The 22,695-nt window shown below is 42.1% G+C and overlaps 1 protein-coding gene and 1 pseudogene across 16 annotated transcripts in view; one reads left to right on the forward strand and one right to left on the reverse strand.

Moving 5' to 3' along the window:
- KIAA0319L (KIAA0319 like) overlaps positions 1-22,695 on the reverse strand; it is a 133,297-nt gene that overhangs the window by 80,670 nt on the left and 29,932 nt on the right. The gene's annotated exons all lie outside the window — the stretch shown is intronic.
- On the forward strand, positions 12,205-13,385 carry LOC104660135 (annotated as a pseudogene).

Here is a 22,695-nt window from a genome sequence, read left to right on the forward strand (position 1 = left end):
CATGGTGGCTCATGCCTATAATACCAGCACTTTGGTAAGATGAGGTGGGAGGACCACTTGAGCCCAGGAGTTCAAGACCAGACTGGGCAACACAGTGAGACCCCATCTCTATAAAAGATAAAAATTAATAAAAATTAAAAATTTTAAAAAGAAAAGAGTCATGAAATGTAGTTAGTGTGGTAAACATGCAAAAGTAGTTTATTTCTTTTGACCATCAAAGAGGAGATGTTTAATAAGTGCACCTCTATCTAGAAACCTTCTCACTTGTAAGAATGTTCACCATAATATGGTTTGTATTAGTGAAATAGCTGAAGAATCTAAATGTCTGTCAATATGGAAATAGTTACTATAGAATACTATGTACCATTTGAAAGAAATGGCATAGAATTTTTTTTTTTTTTTTTGAGACGGAGTCTCGCTCTGTCGCCCAGGCTGGAGTACAGTGGCCGGATCTCAGCTCACTGCAAGCTCCGCCTCCTGGGTTTACGCCATTCTCCTGCCTCAGCCTCCCGAGTAGCTGGGACTACAGGCGCCCACCACTTCGCCCGGCTAGTTTTTTGTATTTTTTAGTAGAGACGGGGTTTCACCATGTTAGCCAGGATGGTCTCGATCTCCTGACCTCGTGATCCGCCCGTCTCGGCCTCCCAAAGTGCTGGGATTACAGGCTTGAGCCACCGCGCCCGGCCAAGAAATGGCATAGAATTTTATATACAGTCATAGAAATATCCCCCTTGACGACTTAAGTGAAAAACGCAAGTTGCAGAAAATCTATATATTATGTTCTTATTTATATTTTTAACAATGAAGCTGGCCGGGCGCAGTGGCTCAAGCCTGTAATCCCAGCACTTTGGGAGGCCGAGACGGGCGGATCACGAGGTCAGGAGATCGAGACCATCCTGGTTAACACGGTGAAACCCCGTCTATACTAAAAAATACAAAAAACTAGCTGGGCGCGGTGGCGGGCGCCTGTAGTCCCAGCTACTCGGGAGGCTGAGGCAGGAGAATGGCGGGAACCCAGGGAGGCGGAGCTTGCAGTGAGCTGAGATCTGGCCACTGCACTCCAGCCTGGGCGACAGAGCGAGACTCCATCTCAAAAAAAAAAAAAGAAGCTATTTTTGTTTGTCCACATATATTACCTGGATTCAAAAAGATCTAAGCCAGGTGTGGTGGCTCATGCCTGTAATCCCAGCACTTTGGGAGGCTGAGGCGGATGGATCACTTGAGGTCAGGAGTTCGAGACCAGCCTGTCCAGCATGGTAAAACTCCGTCTCTACTAAAAATACAAAAATTAGCCAGATGTGGTGGTGCACATCTGTAATCCCAGCTACTCAGGAGGTTGAGGCAGGAGAATTGCTGGAAACGGGAGGGGGAGGTTGCAGTGAGCCAAGATCATGCCACTGCACTCCAGCCTGGGCAATAGAGCAAGACTCTGTCTCGAAAAAATAAATAAAATAAAATAAAAAGATCTGGAAAAATAAAAGACAAACTTTGACTAAAAAAAAAAATCAATGATCTTTCCTTCCATCATAAAATCTGGAAAAAAAAAAGAGTAAAGTAAACCCCAAAGTAAGTAAAGGAAAGAAATGATAAAGATAAGAGTAATCAAACAAAAAACAATAGAGAAAAATCAATGAAACAAAAATCTGGTTGGTCAAAAGATCAGTAAAGCTGATAAAGCTCTAGTCCGACTGACCACAGGAAAAAAAAAGGGAGCAGTCAAGTTACCAGAATCAAGAATGAAAGACGGGGCCAGGCACAGTGGCTCATACCTGTCATCCCAGCCTTTGGGAGGCCAAGGCAGGCAGATCACTTGAGGTTAGGAGTTCAAGACGAGCCTGGCCAACATGGTGAGACCCCCACCTCTACTAAAATTACAAAAATTAACTGGGCATGGTGGCGTGTGCCTGTAATTGCAGCTACCTGGGAAGCTGAGGCAGGAGAATCGCTTGAACCCAGGAGGCGGAAGTTGCAGTGAGCCGAGATCACACCACTGTACTCCAGTCTGGGTAACAGGATGAGACTCCATCTCAAAAAAAAAAAAAAAAAGAATGAAAGAAGGGATATTACTACAGATTCAATAAACCAGGGGACATACAGTATAGCCCAGGGACCAATTTAGACTGCTGCCTGTTTTTGTAAATAAATTTTTTATTGGAACTCATTTATGTATGTGTTATCTATAGTTGCCTTTGCTCTACCATGGCAGAGTTAAGTAGTTGTAATACAACTTACAGCTCACAAAGCCTAAAATATTTACTATCTGGCCCTTTAAGAAAAAGCTTGCCAACCTCTAGTCTAAGAGAATGTACCTTTGTTTCATTCACTATTTACTACTGAGTAGAGCCTAAATTTAGATGTTAACTTATAGAATATTGATAAGTTATAAATGATTTTGATTTATATATATCATATCTATATATCATATACATATATATTTTTTCTGTCCTGTATAAAATATAACCTCTGGCTGCACATGATGGCTCACTCCCATACACTTTGGAAAGCTGAGACAAGAGAATTGTTTGAGCTCAGAAGTTTGAGACCAGCCTGGGCAACACAGCAAGACCTCGTCTTTACCAAAAACTTAAAAAAATCAGCCAGGTGTGGTGGTGTGCACTTGCAGTCCCAGCTACTCAGGAGGCTGAGGCAGTAGGATTGCTCGAGCTTGGGAGATACTGGCTGCGTTAAGCTATGATGATGCCATCACACTCCAGCCTGGGAGACAGTAAGATCCTGTCTCAAAAAAATAAAACAAAACAAAAATAATATACATAACTTCCAATGTTTTAGTTTCAGTGTTCTGTAAGATATTAATATTTCACATCTAATTTACAAACTTATTTCATCATTATTTTCCTGACTGACAACAAAAATTTGTGTTTCTCAAAAGTAGTTTTACTGCCCACTGATTCCCTCATTCATGAGTTAAATCTCGGACAAACATTTCCTTTATATTTGTGAGAGTGATGTCTTTAACATTTTGAAATTTATATACTCAAACACACAGGGTTCACATTCACTTACAGAGGCCACAAAACATAGGAGAATTCCCAAATTTCAGGGAAAGAAAGATTTTTAAAATATATTTAGTTCAATTCCCATCTGGAGCTAAAATGCCCTCTAAAACAATTCAAAGTATTTTCCAGTCTTTTAAATTACTTCCTGTAGTTGAGAATTCATTAACAAGGCAGGCCATTCTACCTTTGTATATTCTATTCTATTAGTTCTTCCTGGGGTAATGGTTAAGTGAATTATGGCATAGCAACTTAACAACTATCATTAAAAGATCATTATAAAGACCAGGTGGCAAGATGGAAAATTGTTTACAACGTAACCCTAAGAGTAAAAAGCTAAATATAAAAGTGCACACATAGTCGGGTTAACAACCAAAATGTCTATAAATGGGCAAGAGATGAAAGTAAACATATACGAAATCAACAAACATTTACCATGTTAGAAAGTATGATCGATGCTAGGGATAAAAAACACTTACAGGCCGGGCGCGGTAGCTCAAGCCTGTAATCCCAGCACTTCGGGAGGCCGAGACGGGCGGATCACGAGGTCAGGAGATCGAGACCATCCTGGCTAACAAGGTGAAACCCCGTCTCTACTAAAAAATACAAAAAATTAGCCAGGCGTGGTGGCGGGCGCCTGTAGTCCCAGCTACTCGGGAGGCTGAGGCAGGAGAATGGCGTGAACCCGAGAGGCGGAGCTTGCAGTGAGCTGAGATCCGGCCACTGCACTCCAGCCTGGGCAACAGAGCAAGACTCCGTCTCAAAAAAAAAAAAACAACACTTACAAAATGGGCTAAATGCCCCCACTTAAAAGGCACAAAGTGGCAACCTGGATAAAAAAGCAAGACCCAGTGGCATTCTGTTTTCTCTCTTCTCACTGGTAAGGATGAGGGACACATGACATTCATTGGCTCAAAATAAAGGGATGGAGGAAAGTCTACCAAGCAAATGGAAAACCAAAAAAAGTAGGAGTTGCAATCCTAATTTCAGACAAAAGAGATTTTAAACCAACAAAGATCAAAAAAGACAAAGAAAGGCATTACAAAATGGTAAAGGGTTCAATTCAACAAGAAAACCTAACCATCCTAAATATATATGGACCCAACACAGGAGCACCCAGATTCATAAAGCAAGTTCTTAGCAACCTACAAAGAAACGTAGACTCCCACACAATAATAGTGGGAGACTTAAACACTCCACTGATAGTATTAGACAGATCATTGAGGCAGAAAATTAATAAAGATATTCAGGACCTGATCTCAACATTGGATCACAGGGATCTGACAGACCTCTACAGAACTCTTCAACTAAAAACAAGAGAATATGCATTCCTCTCATAGACACATGGCATACTCTAAAATTGACCACATAATTGGACATAAAACAATCCTCAGCAAATGCAAAAGAACCAAAATTAAGGCCAGGTGTGGTGGCTCACACCTGCAATCCCAACATTTTGGGAGGCCAAGGAAGGCAGATCACCTGAGGTCAGGAGTTCAAGGCCAGCCTGGCTAACATGGTGAAACCCCATCTCTATTAAAAATACAAAATTAGCCGGGCATGGTGGCACACACCTGTAAGCCCAGCTACTCAGGAGGCTGAGACAGGAGAATTCCTTGAACCTGGGAGGCAGAGGTTGCAGTGAGCCGAGATTGTGCCACTGCACTCCAGCCTGGGCAAAAAGAGTGAAACTCCGTCTCCAAAAAAAAAAAAAAAAGAAAAAAAAAAAAAAGGAAAGAACCAAAATTATACCAAACACACTCTTAGACCACAACACAATGAAAACACCCTTAGACCACAACACAATGAAAACAGAAGTCAAAACTAAGAAAATCACTCAAAACCATGCAATTACATGAAAATTAAACAACATGCTCCTGAATGACTTTTGGGTAAATAATGAAATTAAGGCAGAAATCAAGAAGTTATTTGAAACTAATGAGAACAAAGATACAACATACCAGAATCTTTGGGACACAGTTAAGGCAGTGTTAAAAGGGAAGTTCATAGCACTAAATACCCACATCAAGAGGTTAGAAAGATCTCAAATTAATAACCTAACATCACAACTGAAGAGAAGCAAGAACAAATCTAGTAGAAGACAAACCTAGTAGAAGACAAGAAATAACCAAAATTGGAGCTGAATTGAAGGAAACCAAGACACAAAAAAAGCATTCAAAAGATGAACAAATCCAGGAGTTGGTTTTTTGAAAAATTTAATAAGATAGGCCACTAACTAATAAAGAAGAAAAAGAGAGGATATCCAAATAAACACAATTAGAAATGATGAAGAGGATGTTATCACTGACCCCACAGAAATAAAAATAACCATCAGAAGCTACTATAAACACTTCTATGCATACAAACTAGAAAACCTGGAAGAGATGGATAAATTCCTGGACACATACACCCTCCCAAGATTGAACCAAGAAGAAACTGATTCGCTGAACAGACCAATAATGAGCTCTAAAACTGAATCAGTAATAAATAGCCTACCAACCAAAAAAAGCCCAAGACCAGATGGATTCACAGCTGAATTCTACGAGACGTACAAAGAAGAGCTGGTACCTTCCTACTAAAACTATTCCAAAAAATTGAAGAGGAGGAACTTCTCCCCAGCTCAATCTATGAGGCCAGCATCATCCTGATACCAAAACTGGGCAAAGACACAACTAAGAAAGAAAACCTCAGGCCAATATCCTTGGTGAATATCAATGCAAAAATCCTCAACAAAATACTTGCAAACTGAATCCAGCAGCACATCAAAAAGCTAACCCACCACAATCAAGTGGGCTTCATCCCCAGGAAGCAAGTTTGGGTCACATACACAAATCAATAAATGTGATTCATCACATAAAAAGAACTAAAGACAAAAACCACATGATTATCTCAATAGGTACAGAAAAGGCTTTCTATAAAATTCAACATCCCTTCATGTTAAAAACTCTCAATAAACTAGATATTGAAGGGACATAACTCAAAGTAATAAGAACCATTTATGACAAACCCACAACCAACAAACATCATACTGATCTCCATCAAGGCCAACTGCATCGACTCCACCGCATCTGCCGAGGCTGTGTTTGCTTCTGAGGTGAGGAAGTTGCAGCAGGAGAACTTGAAGCCCGAAGAGCAGCTGACCCTGGAGCCCTATGAGAGGAACCACACTGTGGTGGTCGGGGTCTACCGGCCTCTTCCAAAGAGCAGCACCAAGTAGCACCCAGCTCAGGCTCGCCTGCCATCTCCCCAGGCCTGTGTTGTGTTTGCTATTATTTTCTATGTGTTTTCTTTGTGCGTGTTGTGTTTTGTTGTTTTTCTATTAAACTGCATAAAGAAACGGCAAAAACAAAACAAAACAAAAAAAAAAAAACATCATACTGAATGGGCAAAAGCTGGAAGTATTCCCTTTGAAAACCAGCACAAGACCAGGATTCCCTCTTTTACCAATCTTATTCAACACAGTATTAGAAATCCTAGCCATAGCAATCAGGCAAGAGAAAGAAAGGGCATCCAAATAGGAGGAGAGGAAGTCCAACTATTCCTGTTTGCATTCAACATGATTCTATATCTAGAAAACTCCATAGTCTCGGTCCAAAAGCTCCTTCAACTGATAAACAACTTCAGCAAAGTTTCAGGAGACAAAATCAGTGTGCAAAAATCACTAGCATTCCTACACACCAACAACACCCAAGCCAAGAGCCAAATCAGAAAGGCAATCCCATTTGCAATTGCCACAAAAAGAATAAAATACCTAGGAATACATGTATTCCAGAGAGAGAGGGGAAAGAGCTCTACAATGAGAATTATAAAACACTGCTGAAAAAAATCAAAGAAGACAGAAATAAATGGAAAAACATGCCATGCTCATGAATAGGAAGAATCAATATCATTAAAATGGTCATACTACCCAAATCAATTTACAGACTCAATGCCATTCCTATCAAACTACCAATGACATTCTTCACAGAACTAGAAAAAAAAAAAAAAACTATTTGAAAATTCATTATGGAACCAAAAAACAGCCCAAATAGCCCAGACAATGCTAAGCCAAAAGACCAGTGCTGGTGGTACCAGGTTACCCGACTTCTAACTATACTACAGGGCTACAGCAACCAAAATAGCATGGTAATGGTACAAAAATTGGCACATAGACCAATGGAACAAAATAGAGAGGCCAGAAACAAAGCCACACACCTACGAACATCTGAGTTTTGACAAAGCTGACAAAAACAAGCAATGAGGAAAAGACAGTTTATTCAATAAATGGTGCTGGGATAACTGGCTAGCCATATGCAAAAGATTAAAGCTGGACCCCTTCCTTATACCATATGCAAAAATCAAATCAAGATGGATTAAAGACCTAAAAGTAAAACCCAAAACTATAAAAACCTTGGAAGACAATGACAACCTAGGCAATACCATCCTAGGAACATAGAAACAAAGATTTCATGACAAAGACACCAAAAGCAATCACGACAAAAGCCAAAATTGAGAAATGGGATCTAATTAAACTTAAGAGCTTCTGCACAGCAAAAGAAACTATCAACAGTGTAAAGAAACAATCTACAGAATGGGAGAAAATATTTGCAAACTATGCATCTAACAAAAGTCTAATATCCAGCATTTTTAAGGAACTTAAACAAATTTACAAGAAAAAAACAACCTCAATAAAAAGTGGGCAAAGGACATGAACACACACTTTTCAAAAGAAGACATAAAGGCAACCAACAAGAATATTTTAAAAAGTTCAATATCGGCCGGGCGCGGTGGCTCAAGCCTATAATCCCAGCACTTTGGGAGGCCGAGACGGGCGGATCACAAGGTCAGGAGATCAAGACCATCCTGGCTAACCCGGTGAAACCCCGTCTCTACTAAAAAATATAAAAAACTAGCCGGGCGAGGTGGCAGGCGCTTGTAGTCCCAGCTACTCGGGAGGCTGAGGCAGGAGAATGGCGTAAACCCGGGAGGCGGAGCTTGCAGTGAGCTGAGATCCGGCCACTGCCCTCCAGCCTGGGCGACAGAGCCAGACTCCGTCTCAAAAAAAAAAAAAAAAAAAAAAAAAAAAGTTCAATATCACTGATCATTAGAGAAACGCAAATCAAAACCACAGTGAGATACTATCTCACACCAGTCAGAATGGCTATTATCAAAAAGCCAAAAAATAACAGATGCTGGCAAGACTGTGGAGAAAAAGAACATTTATACACTGGTGGGAGTATAAATTAGTTCAACCATTGTGGAAAGCAGTATGCAATTCCTCAAAGAGCTAAAAGCAGAACTACCATCAGCTCAACAATCCTATTACTGGGTACACACTCAAAGGAACAGAAATCGTTCTACCATAAGACACATGCATTGTGAATGTTCATTACAGCACTATTCACAATAGCAAAGACATGGAATCAACCTAAATGTTCATCAATGACAGACTGGATAAAGAAAATGTGGTACATATGCACCATGGAATACTATGCAGCCATAAAAAAAAAAGAGATCATGTCTTTTGCAGGAACATGGATAGACCTAGAGGCTATTATCTTTAGCAAACTATGCAGGAACAGAAAACCAAATACTCCATGTTCTCACTTATAAGTGGGAGCTAAATGATGAGAACTCAAGAACACAAAGAAGGGAACAACAGACTCTGGAATCTACTTGAGGGTAGAGGGTGAGAGGAGCAGAAAAAAGTAACTATTGGGTACTAGGCGTAATACCTAGGTGATAGGCCGGGCGCGGTGGCTCAAGCCTGTAATCCCAGCACTTTGGGAGGCCGAGACGGGCGGATCACGAGGTCAGAAGATTGAGACCATCCTGGCTAACACGGTGAAACCCCATCTCTACTAAACAATACAAAAAACTAGCCGGGCGACGTGGCGGGCACCTGTAGTCCCAGCTACTCAGGAGGCTGAGGCAGGAGAATGGCGTAAACCCGGTAGGTGGAGCTTGCAGTGGGCTGAGAGCCGGCCACTGCACTCCAGCCTGGGCGACAGAGACAGACTCCGTCTCAAAAAAAAAAAAAAAAAAAAAAAAAATACCTAGGTGATGAAATAATCTGTATAACAAACCCCTGTGACATGAGTTTACTTATATAACAAACCTTCAGATGTGCCCCGAACCTAAAATAAAAGTTAAAAAATTGGCCGGGCAGTGGCTCACACCTGTAATCCCAGCACTTTGGGAGGCCGAGGTGGGCAGATTACTTGAGGTTAGGAGTTTGAGATCAGCCTGGCCAACATGGTGAAACCTTGTCTGTACTAAAAATACAAAAATTAGCCGGGCATGGTGGTGGGCACCTGTAATCCCAGCTACTCAGGAGGCTGAGGCAGGAGAATTGCTTGAACCCAGGCGGTGGAGGTTGCAGTGAACCGTGATTGTGCCATTGCACTCCAGCCCGGGTGACAGAGCAAGACTCTGTCTCAAAAAAAAAAAAAAAAAAAAAAAAAAAAGTCTTGCTTGCTCAAATTCTCCTTACAGTTTGACTACTGTCAGAGGATGATGAGTTATGGGGCTATTTCTTACTTAAAATGAATTACGTGGCATATTTGGTATAGCCCATCCGAATGCCCTAAAAGTATCTCCATTTAACAGATAGGTATAAACCAGGCAAATCTGGTGTCCTTGGGAACGTGAAATTTTGAGAGGAAAATAAATCAAAACAGGTAGGAGGTAGAAACTAGAATAGTCAAACAAAGGCCCAGAGGCTTAGAAAGAACATGCTAAGAATTAAAAGTGATTGTAAGCTTTATCTGTTTTTAAAAAATAAAAGTGATTCAGCACAGTGAACTATAGTTTTTTTTTCCCCTGTATAACTCCAACCATATGATGGCTTCTAATTCTATGTAAACTTCCACTGCTCTCAAATGTGGATCCACATTTCCGGCCCAGGCTGCTTCCCTGCTGCCTTTCAGTGACAATTAAAACACCCTAATTCTTTACCTTCCTGTTACAAGAAATAAAAGTAAAACCACTTAACAGAGCAGACCTTGATTATACGGTACTTAGGAGACCTTCCTGAACCTCACACAGTGGCCTCCAAAATTCTGTGTGGCATGGCCTGACTCTGTCTCCAGACTCATCTCTTATCAGTCTCCAGACCAGGATCTATGTGCTCAAACCAGACCAGTGAAAAGAACTCTTTTCAAAGTTCTTTTAAAGAAGAACTTTGCTCTCTCTTTCTTCCCACAGGAAACTAAAACTATGGGCATAGATGAGATTATTCAGGAAGAGAAAGAAGATATGTTTCAGATTCATCTTCATATCTGTCCTTATGCAGCGCCAATTCTAGAGTCCATCACTTCAACCTCTCCAGTACTGATATTCTCCATTCCTTTGCCCTAGCTATCTGGGAAAATGGCAATCATGGATGAATCTGTTCTGAGAGCTGGGAAAAAAGATAATCCAACCTCACAGACTGATCTCACCCTAATGGTCTCCATTCTTATCAGCAGTGGGCTTCCTGGCTATTCTGCGAGTTTCTACCTTCATTATTTATTTCATTTCCCACAGTAGCCACCCTCAAATCTTCTTTTTTTTTTTTTTTTTTGAGACGGAGTCTCACTCTGTTACGCAGGCTGGAGTGCAGTGGCACAATCTTGGCTTACTGCAACCTCTGCTACCCAGGTTCAAGCGATTCTTCTGCCTCAGCCTCCCAAGCAGCTGGGACTACAGGTGTGCGCCACCACGCCTGCCTAATTTTTATATTTTTAGTAGAGATGGGGTTTCACCATATTGGCCAGGCTGGTCTTAAACTCCTGAACTCATGATCCACCCGCCTCAGCCTCCCACAGTGCTAGGATTATAGGTGTGAGCCACTGCACCCAGCCTCTTTTTTTTCTTTAAGACAGGGTCTCGGCTGGGCGCGGTGGCTCAAGCCTGTAATCCCAGCACTTTGGGAGGCCGAGACGGTGGATCACGAGGTCAGGAGATCGAGACCATCCTGGCTAATACGGTGAAACCCTGTCTCTACTTAAAAATACAAAAAACTAGCCGGGCAACGAGGCGGGCGCCTGTAGTCCCAGCTACTCGGGAGGCTGAGGCAGGAGAATGGCGTAAACCTGGGAGGTGGAGCTTGCAGTGAGCTGAGATCCGGCCACTGCACTCCAGCCTGGGTGGCAGAGCAAGACTCCGTCTCAAAAAAAAAAAAAAAAAAAAGACAGAGTCTCATCCTGTCACCCACACCAAAGTGTAGTGGTGCAATCACAGCTCACTGCAGCCTCAAACTCCTAGGTTCAAACAATCCTCGCACCTTAGCCTCCCAAATATCTGGGTCTACACATGTGTGCCACTACACCCAGCTATTTTTTTATGTTTTTTTTTTTTTTTTTTTGTAGAGATGAGGTCTCACTATGTTGTCTAGGCTGGTCTTGAACTCCTGCCCTCTAGTGGTTCTCTTGCCTCAAGCATGAGCAACCTCAATGAACTCCATTCTTTTCAAAATTGAAGCAACCCTACTTCCCTCCTGGCTATCATCCTTATCTTCTTATTCATTCATCCATTCAACAAGTATTTTTGAGCACCTGCTGCATGCTGGGCATTACTTTGGTAGAGTTTATAACTTAGATGGGGGAGACAGAGATTAAAAGACAATAAACATATAGGATTGGAAACTAATATAAATGCTCTGAAGAAAAATTCAGCCTATATAAAATAAAGGTAGCTAAACTTGGAATTTATTGTACAAATAAACTAGCACTATGTGACACAATATCAAAAATATTCACGGCATAATATTTGAGTTAGAAAATAATTGGAAACAGCTTAAACAGTCATCAGTTGATAACTGGTTAAATAAACTATAGAAGCCTGGGAGGAGTGGCTCACTTCCGTAATCCCAGCACTTTGGGAGGCTGAGGCGGGTGGATCATTTGAGGTCAGGAGTTCAAGACCAGCTTGGCCAACATAGGGAAACTCCATCTCTACTAAAAATACAAAAAGTTAGCTGGGCATGGTGGTGCACGCCTGTAATCCCAGCAACTGGCGGAGGCTGAGGCAAGAGAATCACTTGAACCCGGAAGACAGAGGTTGTAGTGAGCCGAGATTGTACCACCATACTCCAGCCTGAGTGAGAGAGTGAGACTCTGTCTCAAAAAAATAAATAAAAAATAAATAGACTGCCGAGACCGCGTCCCCACCGCGAACACAGAGCCTCGCCTTCGCCGCTCCGCCGCCCATCCACACCCGCCGCCAGCTCACCATGGAAGATGATATCGCCACGCTCGTTGTCGACAACGGCTCCAGCATGTGTAAGGCCGGCTTCGCGGGCGACGATGCCCCCCGAGCCATCTTTCCCTCCATCATGGGGCACCCCAGGCACCAGGGCATGATGGTGGGCATGGGTCAGAAGGATTCATATGTTGGGCGACGAGGCCCAGAGCAAGAGAGGCAGCCTCACCCTGAAGTACCCCATCGAGCACAGACAGCATCGTCACCAACTGGGACAACATGGAGAAGATCTGGCACCACACCTTCTACAATGAGCTGCATGTGGCTCCTGAGGAGCACCCCATGCTGCTGACTGAGGCCCCCCTGAACCCCAAGGCCAACCGCAAGAAGATGACCCAGATCATGTCTGAGACCTTCAACACCCCAGCCATGTACGTGGCCATCCAGGCTGTGCTGTCCCTGTACGCCTCTGGCCATACCACTGGCATCGTGATGGACTCCGGTGACGGGGTCACCCACACTGTGCCCATCTATGAGGGGTATGCCCTCCCCCACGCCATCCTGCGTCTGGACCTGGCTAGCAGGGAGCTGACTGACTACCTCATGAAGATCCTCACTGAGCGCGGCTACAGCTTCACCACCACGGCCGAGCAGGAAATCATGCGTGATATCAAGGAGAATCTGTGCTACGTTGCCCTGGACTTCGAGCAGGAGATGGCCACGGTGGCTTCCAGCTCCTCCCTGGAGAAGAGCTATGAGCTGCCCGATGGCCGGGTCATCACCATTGGCAACGAGCGGTTCCGCTGCCCTGAGGCTCTCTTCCAGCCTTCCTTCCTGGGCATGGAGTCCTGTGGCATCCACGAAACTATCTTCAACTCCATCATGAAGTGTGAAGTGGACATCCATAAAGACCTGTACACCAACAAAGTGCTGTCTGGTGGCACCACCATGCACCCTGGCATTGCCAACCGGATGCAGAAGATTACTGCCCTGGCACCCAGCACGATGAAGATCAAGATTATTGCTCCTCCTGAGTGCAAGTATTCTGTGTGGATCGGCGGCTCCATCCTGGCCTCGCTGTCCACCTTCCAGTAGATGTGGATCAGCAAGCAGGAGTATGATGAGTCTGGCCCCTCCATCGTCCACCGCAAATGCTTCTAAGCGGACTGTGACTTAGTTGCGTTACACCCTTTCGTGACAAAACCTAACTTGCACAGAAAACAAGATGAGATTGGCATGGCTTTATTTATTTTATTATTATTTTTTTTTGAGACAGAGTCTCGCTCTGTTGCCCGGGCTGGAGTGCAGTGGCGCGATCTCAGCTCACTGCAAGCTCCGCCTCCCGGGTTTACGCCATTCTCCTGCCTCAACCTCCCGAGTAGCTGGGACTATAGGCACCCGCCACCTCGCCCGGCTAGTTTTTTGTATTTTTTAGTAGAGACGGGGTTTCACCGTGTTAGCCAGGATGGTCTCGATCTCCTGACCTCGTGATCTGCCCGTCTCGGCCTCCCAAAGTGCTGGGATTACAGGCTTGAGCCACCACGCCCGGCCTATTTGTTTTTTTTTTGTTTTGGTTTGGTTTTTATTTTTGGCTTGACTCAGGATTTAAAAACTGGAATGGTGAAGGTGACAGCAGTCGGTTGGAGCGAGCATCCCCCAAAGTTCTACAATGTGGCGGAGGACTTTGATTGTACATTGTTCTTTTTTTTTAATAGTCATTCCAAATATGAGATGCATTGTTACAGGAAGTCCCGCGCCCTCCTAAAAGCCACCCCACTTCTCTCTAAGGAGAATGGCCCAGTCCTCTCCCAAGTCCACACAGTGGAGGTGATAACATTGCTTTCGTGTAAATTATGTAATGCAAAATTTTTTTAATCTTCGCCTTAATACTTTTTTATTTTGTTTTATTTTGAATGATGAGCCTTCATGCCCCCTCTTTTTTGTCCCCTAACTTGGTGTCTGAAGGCTTTTGGTCTCCCTAGGAGTGGGTGGAGGCAGCCAGGTCTTACCTGTACACTGACTTGAGACCAGTTGAATAAAAGTGCACACCTTAAAAAAAAATTAAATAAATAAATAAATAAATAAACAGGCTGGGCACGGTGGCTCACACCTGTAATCCCAGCACTTTGGGAGATGGGTGGATCACGAGGTCAGGAGATCGAGACCATCCTGGCTAACACAGTGAAATCCCGTCTCTACTAAAATATACAAAAAATTAGCCAGGCGTAGTGGTGGGCGCCTGTAGTCCTGGCTATCTGGGAGGCTGAGGCAGGATAATGGCATGAACCTGGGAGGTGGAGTTTGCAGTGAGCCAAGATCACGCCACTGCACTCCAGCCTGGGCAACAGCGAGTGAGACTCCGTCTTAAAAAAAATAAAATTTAAAAATAAACAAATAAATAAACGAAGGAAAGAAGGAAGATTCATGCAACTGCTGAAATAAATAAGGCCACTCTGTACAGTTCTAACATAGAATGATATCCAGGATATATTATGTGGGGAGGAAAAAGGTTCAGAGCAGTATGTATAGCATGCTACAATTTGTTGGGGGGGAGAATTATATATATATATATGCATATATAGGCTATTTTTGGAAGAATATTCATGAAACTTTAGGAGGGGAAGCTAGGTGACTGAAGATGAAAGTAGGAGACTTATTTGTTCTTTATCCATTTATGTGTTTATTTGTTTATTTATTTCTGAGACAGAGTCTCACTATCACCCAGGCTGGAGGGCAGTGGCATTATCTCGGCTCACTGCAATGTCCACCTCCCAGATTCAAGTGATTCTCCTGCCTCAGCCTCTTAAGTAGCTGGGATTACAGGTGCATACTACCACGCCCGGCTAATTTCTGTATTTTTAGTAGAGACAGGGTTTCACCACGTTGGTCAGGCTGGTCTCGAACTCCTGACCTTGTGATCCGCCTTCCTTGCCCTCTCAAAGTGCTGGGATTACAGGCATGAGCCACTGTGCCCAGCCTATCCTTTTATATCTTTTGAATCTGTATAATGTACCTGTATTATTTTCTTTTGAAAAGTAAGTTTTAAAAATTTAAACAAAATTTTCAATGGCTTCCCAGGCCTCTTAGAATGAAAACCAAAATCTTTAACATAACTTAAAAAGATCTTGGCCGGGCGCAGTGGCTCACGCCTGTAATCCCAGCACTTTGGGAGGCCAAGGCGGGCGGATCACGAGGTCAGGAGATCGAGACCCCCCTGGCTAACACGGTGAAACCCTGTCTCTACTAAAAATACAAAAAACTAGCCGGGCGTGGTGGCGGGCGCCTGTAGTCCCAGCTACTCGGGAGGCTGAGGCAGAAGAATGGCGTGAACCCAGGAGGCGGAGCTTGCAGTGAGCCAAGATTGTGCCACTGCACTCCAGTCTGGGTGACAGAGCAAGACTCTGTCCCTCTCCCCCCCAAAAAAACAAAAACAAACAAAAAGATCTTGTATGGGCCAGGCACGGTAGCTCATGCCTGTAATTCCAGCACTTTGGGAGGCCGAGGTGGGTGGATCAAGAGATCGAGACCATCCTGGCCAACATGGTGAAACCCCATCTCTACTAAAAATACAAAAATTAGCTGGGTGTGGTGGCACACACCTATAATCCCAGCTACTTAGGAGGCTGAGGCAGGAGAATCGGTTGAACCCGGGAGGTAGAGGTTGCAGTGAGCTGAGATCACACCACTGCACTCCAGCCTGGCAACAGAGTGAAACTCCATCTCAAAAAAAAAAAAAAGATCTTGTATGGTTTGGACCCTACCTACCTTTCTGGCTCCAGCTTGTAACACACATTCCCTCCTTCCCTATGTTCCAATCCAGCCTTCTTCAATCCCTGAAATGGACCATTCTCCCTCACCTTACTGTGCCTTTGACATGCTGCCTCCTCTACCTAGAACTCTCTTGACTCCTTTCTCCATCCAGTTAACTCCTCACATGAGGTTTCAGCTCAACAACCATTGGTTCCATGTCTTTGTCCCTCACTACACTGTAACTTCCAGGACCACGTTTGGTTTTCTGTCTTCTCTTATTCTTTTACCCTTGCATCTCTAATTCTAGCATAGAGTTTGGAATATTACATTGTAGGTGCTCAAAAAATCTTTTTCAACAAATGCATAAATAAATGCATGTGTGTATATGAATGAAGTTTTGAAAGAATGAATGAACAAAAATGTCAGGAAACCAGATAGCCAGGTATCAAGTGGGTCATACTGAAGACATCCAGGTTGATGATGGGACTCTGAAAGGAGATGAGGCCCATATGCTGCAATAAATGAGGGTGGTAAATGAGGGTTGGTAGATGAGTAATGATTATGGGTAGAAAGTGGTATAAACCTCAAAGAGCAGAAGTTTTTGCATGAAAGTGGAGGAGGAATATTCAAGAAGTGACAGTGAAGACTGTTAGACATTAACCCTACCTCCCAACTCAGAGATACACGGAATATGAGAGAATGAACAGCCATGGCCTGCAGGCCAGAGGAAAACCAGTGTCTTTTTCTAAGAGAAAGCCAGTCTCAAAATATTCTATCTAATCTCTTAACTAACAAGTCTAAGTATAGATGGGGTTTATTAACTCAATGGATTCTAGTCACATTTTAAAAGTTGGGAGGGGAAGGAGAGTTAAGTGCAAGTGAGTCAAAAAGCACCAAGTTACACAAGAATGTCAAATGAGACTGACAAATCATAATGGTTAAGGCACTTTATAGCAAGAAAAAGAAGAGGATGGAAAACTAAGAGGAACTAATGACAGGATGACTACCTATTCGTCCTTGGTATAAAATGGCAAAAAGCTCTGAGGCAAATCATGGGGCAAGCCTTACCAACTGAACTTGGTGGAAACAGATTTAGACTCGGGGAAATAGTCATGGGGACTAACAGGGATTACTAGGTCAAAGAAAAAATAACAAAAAATTATATTCCCTGGTTGTTGCTAGCAGCTCTGGTAAAATCTAGACCTTTGAAATAGGAGATAAAAGCAGGGGAGAAAGTTGTTAAGACTGGTTTGTACTGAAAATGCCTTCTTTTGTGTCCATGGTTCCCTCAAGAATGTTGCATAAGCTATACAAGTATCAGGGTATAAAAAAGAAATGTTTCATAACCCAAACACTGTCCAAGTTTTGTCAGGCGACCCTGGAAGGCTCTGTTAGAGACCTCATCCATTACTATAGGCCCAAGTGCACATGTTCAATGAGGGAAGAAAGAACTTGGGGAGTCATACAAAATGTCCCCAACTCTCCCTACCTGACTGTACCTCTTGACTCTTTATTCCTAAATTATCACTAGAACTTAGTACTGGGTGAGATCTCTGACTTCTGCAATTTATCTGATAAACTGGATCCTTTGCCTTATCTTAAGGGAGTAGAGCCTAGGAAAAGAAAGATGATCAGAAGCACATCTTTTTAAAAAATATTTTATTGATAAAGTTTGTACATATTTATGGAATACCTGTATTTGTTACATGCACAGAATGTATAGTGACCAAGTCAAGGTATTTAGGATATCCATCATCACAAGCATTTATCATTTCTATGTGTCAAGAACATTTTAAAGCCTCACTTCTAGTTATTTTTAAATATACAATACATTGTTGTTAAATATAGTCACCTTACTCTACAATGGAACATTAGAATTTGTTCCTTCTATCTAGCTGTGTGTATATACTCATTAATCAACCTCTCCTCATCCCCTCACTTGTCCTACAACCACATCCTTCCCAGCTTCGGGTAATTATCATTCTGCTCCCTATCTTCATGAGATCAACTTTTTTAGCTCCCCCATTTGATTAAGTATATGCAATATTTGTCTATGCCTGGCTTATTCCACTTAAAATAATGACCTTGTGGCCAGGCACGGTGGCTCAAGCCTCTAATCCTAGCACTTTGGGAGGCCGAGACGGGTGGATCACGAGGTCAGGAGATCGAGACCATCCTGGCTAACATGGTGAAACCCCGTCTCTACTAAAAAATACAAAAAAAACCTAGCCAGGCGAGGTGGCAGGTGCCTGTAGTCCCAGCTACTCGGGGGGCTGAGGCAGGAGAATGGCGTGAACCCGGGGGGCGGAGCTTGCAGTGAGCTGAGATCCGGCCACTGCACTCCAGCCTGGGTGACAGAGTGAGACTCCATCTCAAAAAAATAAAAAATAAATAAATAAATAATAATGACCTCTAGTTCTATCCGTGTTGCTGTAAAATACACGATTTCATTCTAAGGCCAAATAGTATTTTCTACTGCATAAATATATGACATTTTATTTATCCATTCATCTGTTGATAGACACTTAGGTTAATTCCATAGCTTTGCTATTTTGAACAGTCCTGCAATAAACATGGGAGTGCATGTATCCCTTTAATATACTAATTTTCTTTCCTTTAGATAAATAATACCCGGTAGTGGGATTGCTGGATCATATAGTAGTTTTATCTTTAGTTTGTTAAGAAATCTCCATTCTGTTTTACATAATGGCTGTACTACTTAACATTCCCTCCAATAGCATATGAGAGTTCTCTTCTTTCCACACACTCGCCAGCATCTGTTGCTTTTCGCCTTTTTGATAACAGCCATTTTAACTGGGGTAAGATGATATCTCATTGTGGTTTTGATTTGCCTTTCCCTAATAATTAGTGATGTTGAACATTTTTTCACATATCTGTTAGTCATTTTTATGTCTGGATATCCTTTGCCCACTTTTTAATGGGGCTGTGTAGGTTTTTTTGCTATTGAGTTGTTTGAATTCATTGTGTATTATGGATACTAGTCTCTTGTCACAAGACACATATTTTGCAAATATTTTCTCCCATTCAACGGGTTCTCTCTTCACTTTGCTGTTTCATTTGCTGTGCAGAAGCTTTTTAGCTTAATATAATCCCATTTGTCTATTTTTGGTTTTGTAGCCTCTGCCTGTAGGGTCTTAGCTAAAAAATCTTTGCCTAGACCAATATGCTAGAGTGTTTCCCCTATGTTTCTTCCCAGTAGTTTTATAGTTCTAGGTCTCACATTTAAGTCTTTAACCCATTTTGAGTTGATTTTTTTATATGATGAGAGGCAGGGGCTCTAGTTTCATTCTTCTGTGTATAAATATCCAGTTTTCCCAGGACTATTTGTTGAACAAGATATCCTTTCCCCAATGTGTGTCCTTGGCACCTCTGTCAAAAATCAAATGGTTGTTAATACGTGGGTTTATTTCTGAGTTCTCTGTTCTGTCCCATTACTCTATGTGTCTGTCTGTTTTTATACCAATACCATGCTGTCTGTTGTTTTGGTTACTAGAATTTTATTTACCTATACATGTATATATTAAAAACTCACATATATGTATATATGTACATATGTGTATGTGTGTATATATATACATTTGTGGGTTTTTAGAGACAGGATCTCACTTTGTTGCTCAGGCTGGAGTGTAGTGGTCCAATCTTAGCTCACTGCAGCCTCAAACTCCTGGACTTAAACAATCCTCCTGCCTCAGCCTCCCAAATAGCTGGGATCACAGATGCATACCATCATCCCTGTCTAATTTTTTAAATTTTTTGTAGAGATGAGATCTCACTAAGTTGCTCAGGCATAAGCCACTGTGTCCAGCCTATAATATATTTTGAAGTCAGGTAGTATGATGCCTCCAGCTTTATTCTTTTTGTTCAAATTGCTTCGATTATTAGGGGTCTCTGTGGTTCCACAAAAATTTTAGAGGCTGGGTACAGTGGATCATGCCTATAATCTCAACACTTTGGGAGGTCAAGGTGGAAGGACTGCAGGAGGGTCACATGAGGCCAGGAGTTAAAGACCAGCCTGGGCAATCAATATAGCAAGATCCTATCTCTGCAAAAAATTTAAAAAATTATTCAGGTGTGGCAGCATCCACCTATAGTCCCAGCTACTCAGGAGGCTGAGGTGGGAGAACTGCTTAAGCCCAGGAGGTTGAGGCTCTTCCTTCTATGCCTAATTTGTTGGGCATTTTTATCACGAAGGGATACTGAATTTTATGCTTTCAAAAGCACTTCTGGAAACAAAGGTTGCTGAATTTTATCAGTTGCTTTTTCTCTACTGAGATAATCATATGGCTTTTGTCCTCCATCGTGTTGACGTGATGTATAATTTTATTGATTTGCATTTGTTGAACCATCCTTGCATCCCTGGGATAAATCCCACTTGATCATGATGTATTTTCTTGATGTGCTGTTGAATTTGTTTTGCTAATATTATGTCAAAGATTTCTGCATCTAGGCCAGGCGCGGTGGCTCAAGCCTGTAATCCCAGCACTTTGGGAGGCCGAGACGGGTGGATCATGAGGTCAGGAGATCGAGACCATCCTGGCTAACACGGTGAAACCCTGTCTCTACTAAAAAAATACAAAAAACTAGCTGGGCGAGGTGGCGGGTGCCTGTAGTCCCAGCTACTTGGGAGGCTGAGGCAGGAGAATGGCGTGAACCCGGGAGGCAGAGCTTGCAGTCAGCTGAGATCCAGCCACTGCACTCCAGCCTGGGTGACAGAGCGAGACTCTGTCTCAAAAAAAAAAAAAAAAAAAAAAAAAAAAGATTTCTGCATCTATGTTTATTGGGGATACTGGCCTGCAGTGTTTTTTTGTTGTGTCTCTGCCTAGTTTTGGTATCAGGGTAATGCTGGCTTCAGAGAATTATAAGAATTCTACGAATTAGAGAGAGTTTCTGCCTCTTCTATTTCTTGGACTAGTTTGAGAAGAACTGATATTACTTCTTGCTTATTAGTTTGGTAGAATTTGACAGCAAAGCCATCAGGTCCTAGGCTTTTTTGGTTGAGAGATTTTTATTATTGATTCAATCTTGTGACTTGTTATTGGTCTGTTCAGGTCTTCCATTTCTTCCTTATTCAATCTGGGTAGGTTTTATGTATCCAGGGATTCATCAGTTTCCTCTAGGTTTTCCTGTTTGTTCATGTATAGTTCATGTTCATAGTAGTCTCTGATATCTTTTGCATTTCTGTGATATCAGTTGTAAGGTCTCCTTTTCATTCCTGATTTTGACTCTTCTTTTTTTCTTGGTTAGTCTAGCTAGTGGTTTATTGACTTTGTTTATCTTCTCATTAAACCAACTTTTCATTTCATTTTTTTTAAAATTTTTTAGTCTCTATTTTGTTATTTCTGCTCAGATCTTTATTATTGCTTTCCTTCTACTAATTTTGGGTTTGGTTTGTCCTTGCTTTTCTAGTTCCTTAAGGTCCATCATTAGGTTATTTCAAATCTTTCTACTTTTTTGATGTAGGTGTTTATTGCTGTAAACTTCCCTCTTAGCACTGCTTTTGCTGTAACCCATAGGTTTTGGTATGTTTCTTTCCATTTACATTTAAGAAATTTTTTTTCTTTTTTTCTTTTTAGAGACAGGGTCTAACTCTGTCACCCAGGTGGAGCAAAGTGGCACAATCATGGCTCACTGCTACTTCAAACACCTGGGCTCAAGTGATCCTCTTGTCTCAGCCTCCTGAGTAGCTAGGACTACAGGCATGCGCCACCACACCTGGCTAATTATTTTTGTAGAGACAGGGTCTCATTATGTTGTCAACTTGTCTTGAACTCCTGGTCTCCAGTGATCCTCCTGACTCAGCCTCCCAAAATGTTTCAAGAAATTTATTTCTTCTTAATTTTTTCATTGATCCAATGGTCACTCAGGTGCATGTTGTTTAATTTCCATGTATTTCTATAGTTTCTAAAGTTTCTCTTGTTATGGATTTGTTTTACTCAATTGTGGTCTGAGAAGATACTTGATATGATTTTGATTTTCAAAAATTTGTTGAGGTTTTGTGGTCTAACATACGGTCTATCCTGCAGAATGTTCCATGTGTTGATGGGAATGTGTATTTTGCAGTTGTTAGATGAAATGTTCCGTAAATGTGAGATCCATTTGGTCTAAAGCAGAGTTTAAATCCAATGTTTTTTGTTGATTTTTCTGTTAAGATAATCGGTCTATTGCTGAGAAGGGGGTGTTGAAGTTCCCAACTATTATTGTATTAGTCTACCTCTCTCTTTAGGTGTAATATTTGCTTTATACTTTTGAGTGCTCTGGTGTTGGCTGTACATACATTTAGAATTGTTATCTCCTATTGCTGAATGGATCCCTTTATCATTATACAATGACCTTCTTTTTACTGGTTTTGACTTAACGTATGTTTTACCTGATACAAGTAAAGCTATTCCAGCTCACCTTTGGTTTCCATTTGCATGGAGTATTTTTTTTCCATCCCTTTACTTTCAGTCTATAGTTATCTTTACAAGTAAAGTGAGTTTCTTGTACACAACATATAGTTGGGTCAAATTTTCTTATCTATTCTGACAGTCTGTTGTCGTTGTCGTTATTGTTGCTGTTATTTGGTAGAGATGAGGTCTCACTATGTTGCCCAGGCTGGTCTCAAACTCCCAGGCTCAAGAAATCCTTCCCACCTTGGCCTCCCAAAGTACTGGGACTAAAAGAATGTGCCCACAAGACTGGCCCAGTCCATATCCTTTAAGTGGAAATTTTAATCTGTTTACATTCAAGGTTATTATTGATATGTGAG

This window comes from Rhinopithecus roxellana, chromosome 12, assembly GCF_007565055.1.
Source record: "Rhinopithecus roxellana isolate Shanxi Qingling chromosome 12, ASM756505v1, whole genome shotgun sequence".
Classification (NCBI taxonomy): Eukaryota; Metazoa; Chordata; class Mammalia; order Primates; family Cercopithecidae; genus Rhinopithecus; species Rhinopithecus roxellana.